Source organism: Hibiscus syriacus, unplaced genomic scaffold, assembly GCF_006381635.1.
Source record: "Hibiscus syriacus cultivar Baekdansim isolate YM2019G1 unplaced genomic scaffold, ASM638163v2 tig00110204_pilon, whole genome shotgun sequence".
In the NCBI taxonomy this organism is placed as follows: domain Eukaryota; kingdom Viridiplantae; phylum Streptophyta; class Magnoliopsida; order Malvales; family Malvaceae; genus Hibiscus; species Hibiscus syriacus.
In genome coordinates, this window is record NW_024062626.1 from 407,454 (window position 1) to 430,250 (window position 22,797).

At 33.4% G+C, this 22,797-nt stretch overlaps 1 pseudogene; it reads right to left on the reverse strand.

The window, feature by feature from the left end:
• Nucleotides 1-454: 454 nt before the first annotated feature.
• Nucleotides 455-22,156, reverse strand: LOC120219172 (annotated as a pseudogene).
• Between the last annotated feature and the right edge of the window lie 641 nt (nt 22,157-22,797).

Genomic DNA, 22,797 nt, shown 5'->3' on the forward strand with positions numbered 1-22,797 from the left:
GACATTGCAAGGCCTCATTTGTTTTTTGTAAAGCCATTTGCTATGGCACAAGAAGCAGTGTTAGTTTAAGTAGTTGAACTACCTTCTATCAGCCCACGTTCATATGCAGTTTTAATACAGTTAGTTTATTAAAGTTACAAAAGAATCTATGCACTACAAAAGGAGATTGGTCTAAAAATATGCTTTGAATTATAATTTGTCCTTTTCATTTCTTTTCAATTTAGCCATCATAATGTACTGTTTTTAAAATTAGTGCCTAAATGTGCACGGCTATTTCAATTTATGGAATAAATTTGAAATGTTGCTTGAATGAACGGGGGAAATGTTAAAATTTTTCAAAAATCCAAATAATAATATTCATATATTTATAGATAGTATTATTTAATTCGAATCCAAATAAAAACATTCAGACTCAACACGACTAGAGCACAAGCCAATTGCAGCAACACTGCTTCTAATACTTAAACAGCACAAGTAGTTCAATACATTGGTTTAGAAGCCAATATATCACATAGCTTGATCTATTGCTGGCAATAGGCCCGTAAACGAACCGAACGTTCAGCGAACCGTTCGTGAATCATTCGGCGGGAAATTCGTTTATATTCGTTTATTTATTAAACGAACGAACATGAATAATATTTTGTGTTCATTTAATTAAATGAACGAGCATAAACAGAGGGCTCGTTTATTCATTTACGTTCATGAACGTTCGGTAGTATATTCGTTCATTTATGTTCGTTCGTTTATGTTGATTTATGTGTATTTATTTATGCTTAGCCCAATCTCTCAAGACCCATTTAAAATATTAAAGCCCAATAAATTTTAATCTGATACCCATAAATAATTTAAAATTAAATTAATTTTAAATACAAATAAAAAAGCTAAAAACAATTAAACAAAAATATAAACCTAAAATTGTTAGGGAAAAAATCTATTTTTATTTATGTTCGTTTACGTTCGTTCATTTGTGTTCGTTTACATCCGTTCATTTATGTTCGTTCATTTGTGTTCGTATAACATTTAAATGAACGAACACGAACAAGCTACATTCCTTAACAAACGAACACGAACAATAAATTTTTCGTTCGTTTATGTTCGTGCTCGTTCATTTGTTCGGTTAAAGTTAAACAAACGAATATGAACATAACCTCGTTCGTGTTCGTTCGGTTCGTTTACAGGCCTAACTGGCAATGCTCAAATGCATGTTTTATATAGAAATCGAATGCATAAAAAATCAGCGCATCTACAATGGCGACCGAGCATAGTAGTTTAATTAGAGGGCACCCAGAGATCAAGGCTTCTGCCAAACACATTCCTCTTGCAGTAAGCATCCTCGGCGTTCTTACCCGATAATCGAGCATGAATACAGTAAGGAAGAGCATGAATACAATAAGGAAGAACACCCAAGACACTACCAATACGAATTTATACAACCTTTCCCTAGCATTAGGAGTGTACCTTTTGTCCCCGAGCCTGAAATGCATGTCCTGAAACCGATTAAGAACACTTCTTTCATTGTTACAGGTTTCCAGATCATACCAATCATAAGGCTCAGATGGTATTCCAAGCTTGTATTGGGGGCTAGTATCGATTCTCTGCGCAAGATTTCCTTTGGTGAATGGTGTTAAGACTTGTCCTTCCTCGGAAAATTTGTTGATCTGCCTTGGAAAGTCTGATATTGTTGAGGGATTGAAATTGAAGCCTACACCAATAGAATAAGTCAATTAGCAAGTGAAAGATGCCAGGATAAACGTTCTTTAGAAACCGAAAATTACAAGAGTAAATGCGTAAACATATTCTTAACGGTCTTGGATGCTTTTCTCTATTCAGATTGCATTCCAGGCACTGCTTTCAGTGGTTTACCCTATGTTTCATTACGGATTGAGGAACATAGTCTAGTATACAGAAGAACATCTTTTATAACCGGGAAGTTTATGACTTTAATGAGTGCTGGAGCTAGACTGCAACTTCTAAGCTTGCAGGTTTCAATACGGGTGATAAATACAACTGTAAGCACAGTAACCATCCTACACATCTATGTTACTCACACTTGGGGCGTTGGATACAGATATGTGCATGGCATGGGTATGCTTATCCTTTTTTCTAAATTCTTTAATGGATTGTGCACTCATATTATGTTCAAGTATCTATCAGACATGGATCGTATTCAAGATATGAACATGAAGCAAGAAGCTAAACCAGCAGTCACTGCAGACTTGGTACAATAGGACAATTTCTTCCTTAGAACTGCTTAAAAATAACTGACATCAAACCAGCCGTTTGAAAGGCAGTGAACCGGCCAATGAATATTATTACTATTACTGGATTTTTATTTTCTGGTCCTAGTAAATGTATTATTTGTACATAAAATGAACAGGAACAAGGTTAGAATTTCACCTACTTACATTTTTTAGCAGCAAATTCTTATCCATCATAGATTCATTATAACAATAAAACAAACACAAAAGCCCAAGTGACTTGCTTACTCGGCACTTACCTCGTAGTCGCAGAGTAAATGCTTGCAAGGCAAGAAGAACTGATTTCATTCTCTTTTGGAATGATGGGTCAATAAGGTTGCCATCACTATCAAACTTAGTTGGAGACTCATATGCATTCAAGAAAAACTGTTTATAAAATGAAGATCAAGACGAACCCCAATTTGGCGATAATGATACTGTGCCCGCGCACCACCTAAACTTCCAGCAACACTTACGATGGCAGCAGCTTTATTAGCCCAAACATTTGGTGGTCGAGAAGCCCAGTCAATTGCATTCTTCAGGAGTGCTAGTACAGTGCATATAATAATATAGTTTTAACAGGTTAGTTTATGTAAAAACCTTCAATGCTAACTTAGATATCACATAAAAACAAAAAGGTCAAACCAGCTAAATATACTTGTAACCAAGTTAATGGGATGAAATCCGAAATCAAGAGATCCGACTAAACCATTCACAGTATTCAAAACCTGACATTTACATTGTAGACCTTACACATGAGAAAGTACCCAACTCATTGGAGTATTTCAATTTGCAGTGTGAAGCAGTGGCGAAACCACGTGGGGTGGAAGGGGGATATGGCCCACCCATATGGTTTAATTGTATTTTAAGCCCTTAAAAGTTTTGAAACCATTAAAATTAAGTCCTGACCCTCCTAAAATTTTCTGGTTTAATTATTGTTTAAGACATTATCAGTTTTAAAGTTAAATGAAATTAAGTATTGCTTGTAATTTTTTTGGTTTAATTACATTTAAGGACATGAGAATTTTGAAATTAATGAAATTAAGCCTCAATCCTCTGTTTTTGTGGTTTAATTACCTTTTAGAACCTTGTTAGTTTCAAAGATAAGCAACTTGGCCCCTCCCATAATTTCATCCTAGTTCCGCCCTTGGTGTGAAGTGGTTTTGAACTACATGAAGACCTCAAAGGCTTGTGTTTAATCAAAATTCTTCACACAAAAGAATTCGAAAGAAAAGAATCTAAATTTAGGGTGTCTATGCTTCCATTTGAGTATTTAACACTTAGGTGGTGTTTGTTTTCACTGTGCAAGCTCTTCAAATCACTTATGTCTGCGTCGCGCAGACCACACGCAGACATTAGGCTTCGTAGACTGTTTGTTTTTTAGAAGACAGAAGCTCTTCAAACGTCTGCGCGAGCTCTTCTTGGTGCAGACTTGGTTTTACGTCTTCAAAGGTCTTCAAACCTCTTCAAGAACAATTATAAAATATAGTTATTTATTAAAATAATTTTAAATAATTTAATAAGGTTATTTATTTTAAAATAATTTATTTAAAATAATTTATTATAAATAATTTATTATAAAATAATTTACTTTAAAATAAATTATTATAAATATGGATTGATTTATTTTAAAATAATTATTTTAAATAATTTATTAGTATGAATTGATTTATTTTAAAATATGAATTGATTTATTTTAAATAATTTATTAGTATGAATTGATTTATTTTAAAATATGGATTGATTTATTTTAAATAATTTATTAGTATGGATTGATTTATTTTAAAATATGGATTGATTTATTATTGTAGTTGTATGGATTGATTTATTTTAAATAATTTATTAGTATGGATTGATTTATTTTAAAATATGGATTGATTTATTTTAAATAATTTATTAGTAGGGATTGATTTATTTTAAAATATGGATTGATTTATTTTAAATAATTTATTAGTATGAATTGATTTATTTTAAATAATTTATTTGTATGGATTGATTTATTTTAAATAATTTATTAGTATGGATTGATTTATTTTAAAATATGGATTGATTTATTTTAAATAATTTATTAGTATGAATTGATTTATTTTAAAATATGAATTGATTTATTTTAAAATATGGATTGATTTATTTTAAATAATTTATTAGTATATATTGATTTATTTTAAATAATTTATTTGTATAGATTGATTTATTTTAAAATATGGATTGATTTATTATTGTAGTTATATAGATTGATTTATTTTAAATAATTTATTAGTATGGATTGATTTATTTTAAAATATGGATTGATTTATTATTGTAGTTGTATGGATTGATTTATTTTAAATAATTTATTAGTATAGATTGATTTATTTTAAATATGGATTGATTTATTTAAATAATTTATTATTGTAGTTGTATGGATTATTTAAATTTCAGTATTGTAAAACTAAAATTATTTAAATCTCAGTATTGCAAAACTCTTTTAAGTTTAAAAAGTCAGTTTATTTATATTTTAGTTCATTTTAGCAGTCTGCAGACGTTAAAAAACAAACAGTCTTCTTCTTGCAGACTGCAGACTTTTGGTCCACCTCTTCTGCTGCAGATGCCTGCAGATGTGGTCCGCAGACTACAGACTTTTTACCTCTGCAAAAACAAACACCACCTTAGAGTTGCTCTTCTTAAGATGCATCATAATAACACTGTAAAATACTAAAATATACATAGATATGCAAATGCAAGAAATACTAAAACTTTCACTCTTTTTATCTTCAGCTAGAGAGTTTTAAACTATTACTCATCAAATTCATATACCAACACTCACCCCAATCTCAATTCCATCCACCTGGTCAAAATTAAGACTTTCTTTTTCTCTTTAAACAGAAACTTGAACTTTGATGAAATGTCAAATTGTTTTGATTAACAACCAGTGCATAGAATCACCAAAATGAACATTGACGGAGACGACACTGAACATTGTTGAGGAGTTGTCATGTGACTGGTTACAGTGTGAAGATACTCATTTTTTTCATTTAAATATTGTTTATATTATTATTATTATAATAATAATTATTATTAATATTATTATTTATTATTAATATTATTATTAAATATTATTACAAGCCCAAATCCAATAGTAACCGACCCAAATCCTGAAGCCCACAGGAAACCTTAAACCCAATTTAGGGTTTGTATCATCTCTTGCGCCAGCCGCCAGCATCACAGCCGTTTGATCTAGTTTTGATCCAACGGCCCAGATGGTCCCAACAAGGAAACCCTAGGGTATCATAACCCTAGGGACACATCCCCAGCCGCCTCCAAGATTCCAGAACAACCAACGTGGCCGTCACCGTTGCTTTCCATAGCTGTTCCCCTCGCCAGAAAAAAAAAAAAAACACGAGAAGGCAGAAAAAACAGAAAAAGATGAAGCAACTAACGAAGAAAAACAGATAACAAAACACAACAACACTACCAACGATCTCAGTCAACAACAAATCAAGGGAAGAAGAAAAGGTAGAAGAAACTTACACAGAGGAGAGTAAACGTCGCCTGAAACCACCAAACCCGAAGGTATTCTTGTAGATCTGCTCCAATTAGGAGCTTTTTAAAGAAAAGTAAGGTTGGATTCGGTATTGGGGGTGTTTAGCGCTCCCTTTTGGTATAAGATTATATAGTTCCGGCCACCGCTCACGGTGGCCGACGGCGACGTCTGACGCCAAGGTATGGTGGCCGGCAGCTGCCGGAGTTCCCTCTGTTGAGGGAAGCAAAAGAGAGACGAGAGAGAATTTCTTCTCTCTGTTTTAGAGAGAAATGAGAAAGAGAGAAATGAGGAAGCTTGGCCCTTCGGGCCAGGCATTTAGGGTTGATAAACCCTCCCCCATACGACGTCGTTTAGGGGGAAGGGTGTACGTGTAATTTCTATCAAGGGTAAACCCTGTCCGCAGTCACTATAGTTTTGTGATCATTACAATTTAGTCACTGAATTAATTTCTGATTATTTTAATTTAGTCTTCTAATTTTATTTTTTAATTAGTCCTTATCAACATATATATTTAAGGAAAATATCAAATTTAGTCCCTCATAGTTTAGTAATTATTATTTTAATCCCGTATTATGAATATGGTTAAATCACACTGTTAGCACTCAAGTTTTATATATATCGAATTAGGACTTAGTTTTTTATAATTTTACATTTTAATCATTAATTTCATTTTAATCATTAATTATTTTTACTATGATTTTTATATTTTACATTTTAATATATTTTTATTTCCTTTTATTTAATCATTTGTAATATTTTATTATTATTATTATTATTATTTTATTTGTTTTAATTATTATTTTATTATTATTATTATTTATATAAATAAATAAATAAATATATATATGTATATAATAAATAATATCTTTTTTATTAAAATCCTATATTTCATAAAAATATTTTTAATAATCATATTTTAATATATATTTATTTTTTTAATATTAAGAAAAAGACTGTCTTAAAACACCTAGAAGTCTGTTTTCTGATATTTTTAAATATCCTATTTTATAAATTATATATTAATTGTTTTAATTATTTATTTATTTTTTAATATCAAAGAAAAGAGTTGTCTTAAGGCACCTAGAAGTCCTTTTCTGATATTTCTAAATAAATAAATATCTTAATGTATAAATTAATAGATTTCTTAAAAATAAGTTTGAAATAACAGAATTATTAATTAAATATATTTTTAATTTTTAATTTTTAATAATAGAGACAATTTATAATTAAAAAGTACCAATTTTGGGCGTTGTAGGGGTGCTAATCCTTCCCTAAACGTAACCGACCACGAATCCCTTTTTATTATTAAAAAGAACGAATTTTTGGTTAAAACGCAGATCAGTTTATCTTTTAATTGATGTTTTCTTAAAAACTCTTTTAAAAGATATTTTTAGGTATTCGACCTACCTGACCCAAAAGGCCGATGGCGACTCCCAAATTATTTTCAAAACCATTTATTCACATCACTTTTCCCGTCAAGTAAATATTTCGTGCCCGGACGAAAACCGGTTACGACAGCTTGGCGACTCCGTTGGGGACCGTCAAACTTTAAAATTAATTATAAATTGTCTCTATTAATTAGAAATTAAAAATTCATTTATTTAATTTTTAATTCTTTTCTTTTCAAATTTATTACTTATTATTTTATATATTTTTATTAATATTTTTTAAGGTATTAATTATTTTATTTATCTGTTAGAGTTGAACATTTCTCCTCACACACAACACTTGCATTGCATAACATAAAGCTCTATAATTGAGTTTGTCCCTTTTAAGTGGGAGTGAAAGCGACGTCTTCGTGAGAATTTATTCTCCGTGTCAGACCTAGCAAGTAACTTTCGGGGTTCATATGCTCTATGTCTTCGTGAGAATTTATTCTCCGTGTCAGGTATAGAGAAATGTGTCCCCTCGAATTGAACTCGATCCGCTTAAGTCTGTAATGGACTAAGATTGAGGGTTTGATAGCCCAAGGGGGCATCAACAAGGACAGTTCGAGTACCTTTACTCCTAGAACTGAAAACCTGCATATAATAAACCCTAGAAACTCTCCCGATCTGAAACCATGCCGAAATTTTGTCAGTAGGTATACACAAAGGAGAAATAAGCTCTAGATTTTAATTTATTTTATTTCCTTTTCTTTTTCCTGAATAAATGCATGCGAACTAGAAATCGTGCGGTTAAGTTAAATTTTCCAAACAAAGCATGGAACTAGAAAGCATGAGGTTAAGATTTATACATTGATAGATAGATTTTACTAACTATTCTATTTTTTCTTATTTTTTCATGCATGTTACATTGCTCTAATCTGTTCATATTGATTTCTTTTGTTTGCATTGCATGATCATGGCATAACCAAAAGGTGTTGACTTGAAAGATTGTTCATCAAATTAGAAAGAAATCGTAAATGGACAAAAAGTTTTATGATCAACCAAAATATGATGCGGCCAAGGAAAGACATCCTGAAGAAACTACGAGAATCGAGGGAAGTTCTGTACATAGAGAACCGGTTATATTAATACCAAAAGTACTCCACGAAGATCCTGCCAGATTGATACCAAAAGCAGTCTATGGTAAGAGCATCAGTCAGGGCATTCAGAGTGGAGGAGGTTTTTATGAAGCTCAAGCATGTTATTTGAAGGACTTGAACGACCAAAATAAGAAATTGAGCACAGAAATGAAAACCATGCATGAAAATTTTCAGAAGATCAGTCAAACCTTTCAAAATGATGGCCTAGGAAGCACCCCAGAAGAGTGGATCACAGGGGTCACCAAGCTGAAAAAGAGTTGCAACATATATGAAGATCTTGTTCAAGAACTTGGACGAAAGGTTCTCTTACAAGGGAAAATGAGCAACTCCGAGAAGTGACACAGAAGATGAAGGAGAATGTCATGGAAGAAGTTGCAGTCCAGACAAGCAATAGTCCCTTAAGCTGATAGACTAATTTGGCTTTGGAGAAATTAAGAATAAATATATCCCTATGTAAAATTTTGTTTGATGTACCGAAACTTTTGTGTTCAATGAAATCTGTTCTAAGATGATCATTCTTGAGTAACACCTTTTCATGCATATATATTTGCATTTTGCATCCTTGCATTTTTTATTTTGCATTTATACTTTCATGTTTGCTTTTGTATTGCACAATTTGTATTCTTATTATTACATTCATATATTTATATTTGCATTTGGCATCTTTTCATTTTTTTTATAATACATTAAAACATTCATTAAAATAAGGATTTCAAACGAAGTGATCTTGGTTTTTCCTTGAAGCAAGAACGCTCAGCACGACACAAGAAAAATGTCTAAAGAAACTGAGGATAGGCTAGCCAAATTTGAGATAGAGCATAAAGAAATACAAGAGGAATTAAGGAGCAAGTTGGCACAAATTGAAGCTAATATCACAAATTCTCATATCGATCTACTAGACAATATGAAAGAAATGATTAAGAAGCACCAGACAGCTGGAAAGAGTCTTGTTGAAAACCCCACAAATTCTTTGGGCGTTACACCTGTTCATATTCCTGAATTCACCTCTGTACCCCAGGAAATTCAATCACCGATTTACTTTGCTATTAAGAACTCACCATATCAAACTGGAGCATCGTTCCCCACTTATTGTCCTACTACTTCTGAGTTGAAGCCTGATGAATTTTGTAATAAGGTCATTGACCTAAACAAATCAGTTGAAAAGGAAAAATTCACTCAACGACTGGAAAATATAGAAGAGGTGATAAAATCTATAGAGACAGTTGAGTCATTTTATGGGTTTGATACCAAAGAACTAAGTTTGGTCCCTGGACTGGTTATTCCACCAAGTTCAAGGTTCCAGATTTTGAGAAGTATAATGGGACTACATGCCCTTCATATCATATCACTATGTATTGTCGTCGTATGACTGGCTATGTAGAGAATGAAAAGTTGTTGATCCACTGTTTCCAAGACAGTTTATCTGGGTCTGCATCCAGATGGTATAATCAGCTAAAACGTACTCAAATACGTTCTTGGAGGGATTTAGCTCAAGCTTTTTTGGGTCAATACAAGCACATGACTGATATGGCCCCCGATCGAACAATGTTGTAAAACATGAATATGAAGTGCAATGAAAGCTTTCAACAATATTCACAACGATGGAAAGACGTTGCTTCTCAAGTACATCCACCATTGATTGAAAAAGAGTTCACTACTTTGTTCATCAACACATTAAAATTTCCTTATATTAATCACATGATAGGGGTTGTCCCTAATAATTTCTCTGACATCATCATAATTGGAGAAATCATCGAAATGGCTATCAAGAATGGCAAGATAAGAGGCTCTGACAATACTAAAGTCAAGAAAGAAGCTAGGGTTGATACAGTGAGGTTTTATTCAGTTAAACATGGTGCCAAACCTTATAGAGTGATCAAGAAGAAAAATAATGTGCAGGGATTTCAATTTCCTCCCTTCCATTGTTCGAGTGAAAAGCTGCATCCAAAAATGCTCTCAGCCAGATCAATTACTCCACAACTTGATCAATCACAGTGGCCTCCAAATGATAATTGGACCTATAAGGAAGTTCCTTGGATAAATCAGACTGGAATTCCAAATTGTTCAGCTAAGGTTCCTGGTAACCTTAAGGGAAATTTCCAAGACCCTTTAGAGCAAGCAATTCAAAAATGCAAGATAAAAGAAGGGGTTAAGGTTCAATGTTCAGAAACTGTTGTTGCAACAAAAACTAATATAACCAAATCCTACGAAGAATATCGGGCACAAGAAAATGGGAAAAGAAATCAAAAGGCTCCCATTGATGTAATTCGAGATTGGCCTATAGGTCTAAGAAAGAATGAGACAGATATAACCCATAAGACACCTCAGATACATGTATCAGATTTTTCGAAAATAAGTAAGGCAAAGGACAACTTAAGAAATCTGGTTAATATTACCCCAGTTATAGCTAAAATGAGCATTCAGAACCCCCTCGATAACATAAGAGCATTCATTCGTTCAGAACGATCAAAGAAAGTGATAGCCTCGCGAGCGAGAAAAAAATCTGAAGGTGTTTCAAGAATCTATCTCAGACTTGTACCCTCATTTGGTTAAAGGTCAATACATTACACCAATATTGGTGAAGGTGTCACCAAAGCCTTATTTCCATTGCTATGATCAAAATATCTTCTGTAATTTTCACTTGGGAGTATCTGGACATTCAACAGGGAATTGTTGGTCACTGTTAAAGGAAATAGAGACGTTCGTCGACAAGGGGTCTTGACACAAGAAATGATCAAGAAATGGGGGGGGAAATAAGGATAAAATCCTGGGCCAAGTACACACCCAATAATAGAGGAGTAATGATGCATAAACAAGTGGAAGTGTCTACCACTGTAGTACTTTCTATTTTCAGCGTCTTGTTTGAAATGTGTTTTTTTTTTTCTCCGCCTTTTGTGCAAAAAATAAATATGTGTTTCTTTTATGGTTATGAGCAAGGAGTCAAATTTTAATCTTGAGATTATTGAGTATCAAGTAGATTAAATATTCTTTTAAATTTTCAAGAGTTATAGATCTATTGGCAAATGGTAAAATTATATCTTCAATATCCCATCCAATGTCAATTACTCGACCCTTACCAAAACCAAATCCTGACACTACATTTATCTGAGATTCTGAAGAAATGTCTCTACTTGTTTTTGAGACATCAACTCTAGATGTTTACCTTCTCGGATAGAGTTGGTTGGTTTATGATATTACCCCTTCCACCATATACATGACTTTAAGAGTCACACATTTATCCTTCCAAACACAAAACCATCATAAACCAAAAGACCTCAAAAGAACCAAACTTTCAATTATCCGTGAATTTTATTGCAAGAAAAGACGAGATGAGGCATCATGGACCAACTCATTGATGATAATTTCGAGTGATTAAGGCATACTCAAAGAAGAGGGGAAAGTGATTGATTGAAATAAATATCATGCATTAATTACATTTTCATGTAAGTAAAATCAATCTTGAATATTCATCCCCCTGGAGAACTCTTTTTACAAAGGTTTCTGTGTATGAGATGACGAACGGCATTGTTTCATTTATCCTTTAATATATATATATATATATATATATCCTTTGTTGTCCCCACTTGAGCCTGAATGATTTTTCTTCTGATTCAACCCTAACCAAGGATCACCCTCCACATTAGGGGGCAAGGTGAAGGATATTGCTCACAAGAATAAAGATTATCAATACATTTTATTACGAAGACAAGTTTCCATGAAGTCATGAAAGTTTTGAACTATAAAGTATGTCAAATACAGAGTGCTTGAAGATCAATCCAATCAAGAATAATGGAAAACCTCCAAAATGCAAAAGGAAAAGAAGGTGCTCAAAGCAATTGAAGTGTTATACTCATCCAGCAAAGAAAGAAAAAAGAAAAATCCAGCAAAGAAAGGAAAAAAGAAAAAAGAGGAAAAAAGGAAAAAAGAAAGAAATAGAAAAAAAACAAAAAAAAAAAGAAAAAATTAAATCAAGATGGGTGAATTATTGAGCCTCAGTTACAAGCTTGATCAAGTAAAACAAGAAGAGCAAGAATGCTGAAGATATGAGAAAATGGAAATGAATCCAAAATTTGGCAGTCTAGAGGGATCCAGATGATGGAAAAATCTCCAACAAGCAATCCAAGTTAAGCAAGGCAAGATTGATGGCATCAGAATGAATTGATCCTTGGTTTGATTACCCTTAAACACTTATTTGGGCCTTTTTATCCCTTTCTTTCGTAACCATAAGCCATGGCCTATGTTACGTACCTGAAAAGTCCATTTTAATCATACATGGATTTCTAAGTAAAAGAGAATATCTTCAGAATTCATTTCGCCTCTCAAGATTGATTTTATTTGCAAAAATTGGTTTTTAAAATCTTTAATGCATGATATGAAAAATGATAAAAGGGGGGTTCAAGATGTAAATTTTAAATAACATCTTAGAACCAAAGGAGGATTCGAGTTGAAAACCTGAAAAGACGGCTCGAATATTGAATGGTGCAACAACGACATAAGAGACAATTTTGAGCTCTTAAAAGAAGCACCGCACATCCCAAAGACGTTCCTGAGATTTTGGAAACGAGAAGCATCTTTACAAGATGAGCATAACAACCTTTTCTTCAAGATAGTGGAAGCCGAAGCGATGTACTGAACCAACTTGAAAGAACCTACTTTACCATAATCCACCTACACCTCAAATCAGTCAATAATTTTGACACTTGCCATAGGACTATGATTTTTGAATGATTTAAAAGTGTAGTTGATTTATTGGATATTCATTAAACTTATTGTTTATGGTTTGATTATATTGTGAACTTGAAAGGGGTAATACTTTGCAAAATTCTTTCATTCTTCATTAAAGAAATGAGAAAAAACATTTTCAAACAGGACATCCTCAAATGAGGAAGGTCCTTAAAGCAATTGTTGCTTATTCTACATTTGTTGTAGAAAAAGAATAAACGAGGCCAGAATAATGAAGCACTTCACATTTTTGAAGGCAAGTGGTCCAAGAAGCCAGAAAGTCTGGAGAATTGAACTTGTGACACTCTCCTATGACATTATTAGCAGCTCATCAAGAAAGATTATCGTTTATCTCATGCTGAGGGCGATAAGCATCACCAAACAGATTATTTTCCCCAACCATCAATTCATGTTCTCTAGAAGATTACATCATAGAGCCATGAACAAGTCACTACCTGCACTCTGGTTATACCGTGATGCTGGCTCAAGTCTTGATACATCATTGCTACTTCTTCTATGCCGATCACTTTCTTTGTCAAAATTATATCCATTATGTCCTTCAGAAGATTGCTGAATTTGAATTTGAGGACTTATGGCACAAAATAAGACATTGGAATAGAACCTACCCTTATAGGCCTTTTATATAGGGTAACATTGGTTACAGGATTCCAAAAAGTTGAAGATGACCAGTTTTGCTGTCAATTAAACCTTTCCATGATTCGAAAAGAGTGTGTATTTTGGAGCAGCAGAAGAGACAGTCACTGTGGCAGTCATTGCAAGAAAATGCACCAACAAAAATCTTCTATTTCATCCTGATGATGTTTATTTCTTCCAGTAAGGTTGTTACACTGGATGCCATCGAGAAAAAGGTTGAATCCGCCAAATCTACTCATCAATTGCTCCAACTGATCACTATTCAGTTCTTGTACATCTGTTTTCAAAGGTATGCCAAGACAATAGAGGGCAACCTCTGCATCACTGATTCTAGAGAAAAGAGACAGGACATTGATATCACTGGGGAACTTGTCTCTAGTATCTCCTCATGTATAGTTTTTAGGGAAATCTAGAAGCATTTCCACCTCATCAGGTTCAAGTGGATTAACTTTATTCATTCCAACCCATACCAAATTCCATTTCCAGCACTCATCAAGAAAATACTTCTGGATACTCGAAGGTGACTCATCGTCATAAGCTTCAAGAGCCTTACAGAACATTTCTGTCAATTGGGCACTTCCTGTACATGTTTATAAATTTTTCAACTTTTTCAATGGAAAAGCATCATGTATGGCATATAGCAGAATAAGAGGAAATCTGTTCTCAATTAGCAGATTATGAACATAGCCCATTTTCAGTGTAGTAGCATGAAAATGCTTTGAATCTACAAATTCTGGCTCTACATCGAATAAGTACTGTGATATTCCAGTCCAAACATTAACTGGAGCAAGTTCCATGTGATCATAGTAGAAATAAGGAGCCTAATAGCATCTTCTGGAAGTGTTCTTTGAGTTATCTGATCTGGTTTGATATGAACCTCAAAACCAATCATTGGATTTGAAAGATGAATGTGATCATAGTAGAAATAAGGAGCCCAATAGCATCTTCTGGAAGTATTCTTTGAGTTATCTGATCTGGTTTGGTATGAACCCCAAAACTAATCATTAGATTTGAAAGATGAATTTGCTCATAGTAGAAATAAAGAGGCTCAATAGCATCTTCTGGAAGTGTTCTTTGAGTTATCTGATCTGGTTTGGTATGAACCCCAGAACCAATCATTGTAATTGAAAGATGAACTGCATGATCGTCTTCATTAAGAAGCTTCTTTTCAAGTTTCCTCTGCTTCTTCTTTTTCAAAAATCATAGCCCAAGTTTCACATTTGCTTGTAATTGGGATCATTGTATAATGGCTTCCTATCTTCTCCTGAAAGAAGTGCGTCAGCAGCCTTAGCCATTTGAGCAGCACATATAAAATCTGTCAACTCTGTAATTGATAAATGATAAATATGGACCACATCTCTTCATGGTTATTGAAGCCTCAGCCTCTGAGAATCCCATTTTTGTCAAGTATAACATTTTACTCTCCTCATCAGAATCAGAATTCATGATTTCCTCGATATCAGAAGAACTATCAATATCTGTGAAATCATCCTGAAAGATCGCTTCATAATCAGATGAGTTGTTATCAGAATCAACATGTTGCATGGGTGCAGATTTTTGATGAGCTTGTATCATTGTATATGTAGTCTTGCCATTGCATCAGATTACTGTTTGCATAAATTGGTTTCTCTCCCACATAAAAGTATATTTCAGAGATGGCCTTCACTGAAAGATGATAAGCCACTGTGTCAGCCTGGAACGGATTACCAAGCTATTTTTACTTCATTGTCTGACTAAATCCCTACAGATACAGAAAATGGTCACCTCATTCAGAAGACACATATCTCAGACGTTTCTGTCAGAATGATTGAATACTTCTTAAGTTTGTGACAACATAAAGAGAATTTCAGTTATTTGACAATACTACTGTTTAGTGACACCAGAATGAGAGTATTCAAGATAAACAGATTTGGGGCACGAATAAAGCCACAAATACCTACAATAGTTCATTGTCAAAATTGGACCTCGTGGGGATCATGATATTTCAGTTAAACAGACATTGAGAGTGAATCAGAAGCAGAATATTGAGGCATCTTGAAGGCCCATTTCAAACAGAAATAGAATATTGGGGCATTTTGAAGGCTCACGTCAGTATGAATATTTGGGCATTTTTTAATATTGAGCATACTTTTAACATATGTATCAGCAAATGTTGGGGCATTTTAAATGTTCCTTCAGACAGATCCATGTGAGGCATTTTGAAGGCTCATATTAACAAGAAAGAAATGTTGGGGCATGCTGAAAACCCTTTTCAATCAGAATCAGGAATGTTGATATATCTTAAATATGTATATCAACAAAATGCTGGGACATGCTGAAGGCTCATATCATCATGTGTTAAAGATCATTGATTTGAGAAAAATATTTCCAATAAGATAGAAAGATATGAAGAATGAAAATGGTGAAACAGTAACAGTCGAGCTAACCATAATAATTGCTTCGTTCATCAGGCAGTTGCATTAGGTCTGTTGTTGAACAAATATCTATTCAGCAAGTATGGTTTCAAATACCCAATATTCTTAAACCATGTGTCACATGAAAGTGTGTTCTTTGTTAAGCTATATCATGGTTGCATGAATAAAGATGGTCCCTTTGTAGACCATTCGATCCAAGGATCATTTCCTCGAGACCTTGAAATCTGAATTTGACCTTTTGTGTGTTGGTGATAATTAAAAATATTTCTTTGAGATTTTTGTCAGTTAGTTTCAACCATACTGTTGAGGTTACGAAGCTGTTTTTCACAACAGTTTTGTTTACTTGATGACATTGAAGAAAGAAGCTCATGCATGTATATTGCTCTTTCCCGATGTTACTGGGGTTATCATCGCCAGCCATGGTGAATTGAGTTTTCATCTATTTTGGTTTTATCATGGGTGTTTCATCCCCAGCGAAGAAAACGTAATCAATATCACACTTTCCCTTGCCCGAGATGATATCGAGATCAGTTGGTATCTTTTATTCAACTCGACCTAGCATATTGTGAATTTGACCAACTTTTGGTCATACTAACATCACACTTAAATCTCCACTGAGTTTTGCTCTCAATGGTCTTGTGACATCATTCAAAAGCTTTGAACACTAGGCAAAGAGCTTCAATGATTAAGAAATCTTGGCAGAAGCCACAGAAAAGGATGAATGTGTTGTCAAACGCTTTACGAACGTCTAAGTAGAAACCACAAGAAAGGATGAATGTGTTCTCAAATATTTTACAAACATCTGAGCAGAAGCCACAGAAAAAGATGAATGTGTTGTCAAGTGTTTTACATCTCGACAGATAACACAGAAAAAGATGAATGTATTGTCAAATGTTTTACGAATCTGCTATTCTGATGCTGAACCAATGTTACGATCATATGGTTTCCATTTTTGATCCAAGATGAAGTTTGTCTTCTTCAACTTCAAGATTATAAGATGAGATATGATGAAGATTTCTTTCCACAAAAAGAGAGCTAAAATTTTAACCACAAGAAACTAGTTGAACGACAGGTTGTGGTTAAGCATCTCGACATGATATGGTCCAAGTTGTTGTATTCAAGATTGAATTAAATGTGGAGACATGAAAGGAATTGAGATAAATTCTCCTTATGATGTGTTTCAAGAGTCAAATCAGAACAGACTCTACTCTCCTAATTAATCTCTGCTGAGTCAGGCATATCTACATCTACACTCTTCAAAGATGATAGATTCTCTCTTCAAAGATGATAAATTCTATTTTTAAAGATGATAGATTCTCTTTTCAAAGATGAAAGCTTTATGAGATTTATGCACAAGTCCAAGCAAATAAAGTTGGTTTTATCCAAGACAAAATGGGGCATCAAGGTCATAGTTCTGACTACGAAAAGAGTTCCACAAATGAAACAATTCTTCTGAGACTTTCATGAAGCAAAGAAGACATAAAGATACAAGTTGATCAGATGGTTCTTCAGAAATGCAAGCTTGATAGCATAAGTTGCTACACTGATATCCAGAGGTGACCCTGGCAATAAATGATGAAGTGGAGGAAAACCGAGTTCACCTATTTGAAATCAAATAAACTTAACATTCATGCATCATATTTAGGCATTTGCAAAAATATGTGCATTTTCATTCATTTTATCCATGTTAAATTTTAACAGGAATTTCAAAGATTTTAGCAAAGATTAAAATCCATCATTTGATGGATTAGCTTTTCCAGAGGAAGTTCGTAATGAGAAGAACTCGTCTGAAGAAGGAAGAAGAAATTCATAATGAGAAGAATTTGTTCAACCTTTTGCTCAAATCCATCATTTGATGGATCAGCTTTTCCAGAAGAAGTTCATAATGAGAAGAACTCATCTGAAAGAAGAAATTCATAATGAGAAGAATTTGTTCAACTTTTTGTTCAAAACCATCACTTGATGGATCAAACTTTCCAGAGGAAGTTCGTAATGAGAAGAATTCATCTGAAGAAGGAAGAAGAAATTCATAATGAGAAGAATTTGTTCAACCTTTTGCTCAAATCCATCATTTGATGGATCATCTTTTCCAGAGAAAGTTCATAATGAGAAGAACTCATCTGAAGAAGGAAGAAGAAATTCATAATGAGAAGAATTTGTTCAACCTTTTGCTCAAATCCATCATTTGATGGATCAACTTTTCCAGAGAAAGTTCATAATGAGAAGAACTCATCTGAAGAAGGAAGAAGAAGTTCATAATGAGAAGAATTTGTTCAACCTTTTGTTTAAATTCATCATTTGATGGATTAACATTGCCAGGTAGAGTTCATAATGAGAAGAACTCGTCATCTAAAGAAGGAAGAAGAAATTCATAATGAGAAGAATTTGTTCAATCTTTTGCTCAAATCCATCATTTGATGGATCAGCTTTTCCAGAGAAAGTTCATAATGAGAAGAACTCATCTGAAGAAGGAAGAAGAAATTCATAATGAGAAGAATTTGTTCAACCTTTTGCTCAAATCCATCATTTGATGGATCAACTTTTCCAGAGAAAGTTCATAATGAGAAGAACTCATCTGAAGAAGGAAGAAGAAGTTCATAATGAGAAGAATTTGTTCAACCTTTTGTTTAAATTCATCATTTGATGGATTAACATTGCCAGGTAGAGTTCATAATGAGAAGAACTCGTCATCTGAAGAAGGAAGAAGAAATTCATAATGAGAAGAATTTGTTCAACCTTTTGCTCAAATCCATCATTTGATGGATCAGCTTTTCCAGAGAAAGTTCATAATGAGAAGAACTCATCTGAAGAAGGAAGAAGAAATTCATAATGAGAAGAATTTGTTCAACCTTTTGCTCAAATCCATCATTTGATGGATCAGCTTTTCCAGAGAAAGTTCATAATGAGAAGAACTCATCTGAAGAAGGAAGAAGAAGTTCATAATGAGAAGAATTTGTTCAAACTTTTGTTTAAATTCATCATTTGATGGATTAACATTGCCAGGTAGAGTTCATAATGAGAAGAACTCGTCATCTGAAGAAGAAGAAATTCATAATGAGAAGAATTGTTCAACCTTTTGCAACCTTTTGATGGATCATTTTCAGAGAAGTTCATAAGAGAAATAGAAGTTCAACTTATCATCTCTATCACATAAGGAAAGGTTCATCCCCAATGAGAAAGAACTCATCTGAAGAAAGAAAAGAATTTATTCAACATCTCCATATTAATCAAGTGAAGTCAAATGAAAAAAAACTTATTATCTTTTCGTCTTTGCTCTATTCTTGTTAACACAAGAATAAGCAAAGAGGGGCAACTGAATATACTCATTTTTTTCATTTAAATATTGTTTATATTATTATTATTATAATTATTATTATTAATATTATTATTTATTATTAATATTATTATTAAATATTATTACAAGCCCAAACCCAACAGTAACCAGCCCAAATCCAGAAGCCCACAAGAAACCCTAAACATAATTTAGGGTTTGTATCATCTCTTGCCCCAGCCGCTAGCATCACAGCCGTTGGATCTAGTTTTGATCCAACTGCCCAACAAGGAAACCCTAGGGTATCATAACCCTAGGGACACATCCCCAGCCGCCTCCAAGATTCCAGAACAACCAACGTGGCCGTCGCCGTTGCTTCCAGACGTTCCAGCTGCCGCCGCCCTCGCCAGAAGTCTCCAGAAGGCCAACTGCTCCCCACATGTCACGGCTATGGGGTGAGTCACCACATAGCTCGGTGACTCACCGAACTTCCCCCTCTAGACCGGTCCGAGCATGGCTCGGTGGTGGCTATAAAAGCCACCGGATCCTGCAAAAGAAAAAAACACGACAGAAAAAAAAAAAGAAAAGAGAAGGGAGACAGAAAAAACAGAAAAAGAGGAAGCAACTAACGAAGAAAAACAGATAACAAAACACAACAACAGCAAACTACCAACGATCTCAGTCAATAACAAATCAAGGGAAGAAGAAAAGGTAGAAGAAACTTAGCACAGAGGAGAGTAAATGTCGCCTGAAACCACCAAAACCCGAAGGTATTCTTGTAGATCTGCTCCGATTAGGAGCTTTTTTAAAGAAAAGTAAGGTTGGATTCGGTATTGGGGGTGTTTAGCGCTCCTTTTTGGTATAAGATTATATAGTTCCGGCCACCGCTCACGGTGGCCGGCGGCGACGTCTGACGCCAAGGTATGGTGGCCGGCAGCTGCCGGAGTTCCCTCTGTTGAGGGAAGTAAAAGAGAGACGAGAGAGAATTTATTCTCTCTGTTTTAGAGAAAAACTGAGAAAGAGAGAAATGAGGAAGCTTGGCCCTTCGGGCCAGGCGTTTAGGGTTGACAAACCCTTCCCCATACGATGTCGTTTAGGGGGAGGGGTGTACGTGTAATTTCTATCAGGGGTAAACCCTGTCCACAGTCACTATAGTTTGTGATCATTACAATTTAGTCACTGAAATTAATTTCTGATTATTTTAATTTAGTCTTCTAATTTTATTTTATTTTAATTTAGTCCTTATCAGCATATATATATTTAAGGAAAATATCAAATTTAGTCCCTCATAGTTTAGTAATTATTATTTTAATCCCGTATTATGAATTATGGTTAAATCACACTGTTAGCACTCAAGTTTTATAATATATCGAATTAGGACTTTAGTTTTTATAATTTTACATTTTAATCATTAATTTCATTTTAATCACTAATTTTTATTTTTGACTATGATTTTTAATATTTTACATTTTAATACTATATTTTTATTTCCTTTTATTTTAATCATTATTTGTAATATTTTATTATTATTATTATTATTTTTTTATTTGTTTTAATTATTATTTTATTATTATTATTTATATAAATAAATAAATATATATATATGTAAATAATAAATAATATCTTTTTTATTAAAATCCTATATTTCATAAAATATTTTTAATAATCATATTTTAATATATATTTATTTTTTTAATATTAAGAAAAAGACTGTCTTAAAACACCTAGAAGTCTGTTTTCTGATATTTTTAAATATCATATTTTATAAATTATATATTATTTGTTTTAATTATTTATTTATTTTTTAATATCAAAGAAAAAGAGCTGTCTTAAGACACCTAGAAGTCCTTTTCTGATATTTCTAAATAAATAAATATCTTAATGTATAAATTAATAGATTTTCTTAAAAATAAGTTTAAAATAACAGAATTATTAATTAAATATATTTTTAATTTTTAATTTTTAATAATAGAGACAATTTATAATTAAAAAGTATCAATTTTGGGCGTTGTAGGGGTGCTAATCCTTCCCTAAACGTAACCGACCACGAATCCCTTTTTATTATTAAAAAGAACGAATTTTTGGTTAAAACGCAGATCAGTTTATCTTTTAATTGATGTTTTCTTAAAAACTCTTTTAAAAGATATTTTTTAGGTATTCGACCTACCTGACCCAAAAAGCCGATGGCGACTCCCAAATTATTTTCAAAACCATTTATTCACATCACTTTTCCCGTCAAGTAAATATTTCGTGCCCGGACGAAAACCGGTTACGACACAGTATATAGCGCAGTATAAATTACAGAAAATAAAAAGAAATTAACCCCCCAAAAAAACATTGTAGCCAAGAAATACAGTACAATGCAAGGAGAAAGCATTGAGATAATACCAGTAACAGAGTAGTTGTACTCTGGGGAAGCGAAGAGGATGCTATTAGCAGCCAAAATCCTCTGCCTGAAAGCCTCAACAACCGGCGGATACTTGCCATCAACCTCGACATCAGGGTTGAGCATAGGAAGTGATGAAATCTCAACGAAGTCAATCTCAATCCCATCAATTTCCTTCTTAGTTATCTCAATATCTGAAACAAAACAAGACCCAAATCAAAATTTCCCCTGACACAAAAACATTCCTTTGGGCGTCAATTTGCTTGGACATTACCATAACGAATTAAGGCTCTGTTGTAAGAGCCTTTCCTTAAAGACCCACAAAGGGCAGCCACTTTGATAACTGGTTTTTCTGCTGCCATGGATTCCATTACTCTCTAATTTTGAAACTTTCCAGACCTCTGCTCGGCTTTACTGACTGAGTGACTCAATTGTGTATGACTTGTAAATATATAGTAAAAGGGTGAGAAAAAGGAATGATCGAGTTGAGCCGGGTAGCTGGTGAGATTTATGACTGTCCAATTGAAATAATTGAAGATAGCAAGGTGGCGGGGTTTGTGACCGTCCGATTAAAATAATTGAAGGGGTGGTAGGAACCAGGGCATTGAAGAAATAGACCCCGTCAGGGTATGTATCACATGAGAAAATTAGCAATGGCTATATAGAACACATTGACAAACTAAAGTAACATTAGTTTCTCATCTAACACTTTAAACATTAAACCTCGACAGTTTCCATCCAACTTTCAAGGGGATACCATCGCCTCACGATTATAGCAACGCGAGGGCAGATAAAACTTTATTTAAAGATAATTTTTAACCTTTTTGATATTTAATGTTTAAATCCATAAAAAAATTTATGCTCAAACTCGAAATCTCAAATAATAATAATAATTTTTTTATCATCGAAATTCTTTCGGGACATCCGATAAGATAAAGCTTTTTTAATTCTCATCCTAATAAAATAAAGGGCTAATGTACCTGTTGGTCCTTGACTTTATCTTTGATCTATAATTTAGCCTCCAACTCTTTTTTTGGTGCAATTTAACCCCTGACATTGCCTT